At 40.4% G+C, this 2,263-nt stretch overlaps 1 protein-coding gene across 1 annotated transcript in view; it reads right to left on the reverse strand.

The window, feature by feature from the left end:
* The window catches only part of LOC110452219 (dynein beta chain, ciliary-like), a 100,522-nt gene that overhangs the window by 7,090 nt on the left and 91,169 nt on the right, over positions 1-2,263 (reverse strand). The gene's annotated exons all lie outside the window — the stretch shown is intronic.

Here is a 2,263-nt window from a genome sequence, read left to right on the forward strand (position 1 = left end):
ATAGCAGATGGTAAGCTATTCCACAACGTAGCCGAAACCCTCCCAAAGCATCTGTTTCCGTAGGTCACAGTACGAGATTTTGGGACACACAACAAAGATTCTGACTCCTACCGCAGTGATCGTGACGGCTGATACAGGGTAACAAGCTCCTGTATGTACTGAGGAGCTGTTCCATTCAGTGCCTTGTATGTGTACACCAGAAATTTGTACTGCAACCTGTATTGTACAGGTAACCAGTGCAACGAATAGAGCACAGGTGTGTTGTGCTCTCTCTTTCGAGTACGAGTAACTAGCCGTGCTGCAGTGTTCTGAACCCTCTGCAGACGACTAGTTAGTTTGTCAGATATACCACAGAGCAGGGCGTTACCATAATCCAACCGAGAGGTAACAAGTGAATGCACCAAAATCTTGCATGCATCTGCAGTTAAAAACTGCCGAATACAGCCGATGTTCCTGATCTGGTAGTAACAGGATTTGGCAATAACGTTCACTTGTTTCTCCATGTTCAGTGAACTATCGAAGTATACCACTAGGTTTTTAACAGCTGGAACAGTCTCAATAGTTCTGGCACCGACCTTGAGATGGAGAGCCATTCTTTGCTGACACTTTGGGGAAAAGACGATTAGTTCCGTCTTTTCCTAATTAAGCTTAAGCATGTTGGCGTTCATCCAGATACTGATACTTGGTATGTTGGACATATATGTCTGGAATGATATTTGGTTATGATGATACTTGAGAGACATATATGGCTGGAATGATATCTGGTTATAATGATACTTGGGAGACATATATGGCTGGAATGATATCTGGTTATAATGATACTTGGGGGACATATGTCTGGAATGATATCTGGTTATAATGATACTTGGGAGACATATATGGCTGGAATGATATCTGGTTATAATGATACTTGGGAGACATATGTCTGGAATGATATCTGGTTATAATGATACTTGGGAGACATATGTCTGGAATGATATCTGGTTATAATGATACTTGGGAGACATATGTCTGGAATGATATCTGGTTATAATGATACTTGGGAGACATATGTCTGGAATGATATCTGGTTATAATGATACTTGGGAGACATATGTCTGGAATGATATCTGGTTATAATGATACTTGGGAGACATATGTCTGGAATGATATCTGGTTATAATGATACTTGGGAGACATATGTCTGGAATGATATCTGGTTATAATGATACTTGGGAGACATATGTCTGGAATGATATCTGGTTATAATGATACTTGGGAGACATATGTCTGGAATGATATTTGGTTATAATGATACTTGGGAGACATATATGTCTGGAATGATATCTGGTTATAATGATACTTGGGAGACATATGTCTGGAATGATATCTGGTTATAATGATACTTGGGAGACATATGTCTGGAATGATATCTGGTTATAATGATACTTGGGAGACATATGTCTGGAATGATATTTGGTTAAAATGATACTTGGGAGACATATATGTCTGGAATGATATTTGGTTATAATGATACTTGGAAGACATATGTCTGGAATGATATTTGGTTATAATGATACTTGGGAGACATATATGTCTGGAATGATATTTGGTTATGATGATACTTGGTATGTTGGACATATATGTCTGGAATGATATTGGTTACAAGAGGCCCAGAGGGCCTGTATCGCTCACCTGGATATCTAAGCAATCATGGCAAAATATTCTCCAAATGAGATCCAAGGGAATATGCCAGACCCCAAGGCCAATCCTTGTAGCACATCTGTATTAAATTTTTCATGCCCAGCAATTTTATGTATGGTTTCGGGGTAGGGATCTTAACCATTTTGAAGTTATGACCCAGGGGTTAAGTCTCCAAGGGTGGGGCAGACCCCAAAGCCATCCTGGAAGCATATGTGCATTCATTTCTTTATACTCAGCAATTGGATATAAGGTCTTTGGGTGGGGATCTAAACTGTTTCCAAGCTGTGACTAAGAAACTAGGTCCCTAGGGGTTCGGTCAGACCCCAGGGTCTATTCTAATATCATGACTGCATTCGTCTCTTTATGCCCAGCATTTGTATATATAGTTTTGGGGAGGGGATCTCAACTGTTTCAAAGTTATGACCCATGGACTATGCCTCCAGGGTGGGGCAGACCCAAGGGCCATCCTGGAAGCAACTGTGCATTCTTCTCTTTATACTCAGCAATTGTATATATGGTTATATGGTGGGGATCTCAACTGTTTCCAAGCTGTGACTAAGAAACTAGGTCCCTAGGGGTT

This window comes from Mizuhopecten yessoensis, unplaced genomic scaffold (genome assembly GCF_002113885.1).
Source record: "Mizuhopecten yessoensis strain PY_sf001 unplaced genomic scaffold, ASM211388v2 scaffold733, whole genome shotgun sequence".
In the NCBI taxonomy this organism is placed as follows: Eukaryota; Metazoa; Mollusca; class Bivalvia; order Pectinida; family Pectinidae; genus Mizuhopecten; species Mizuhopecten yessoensis.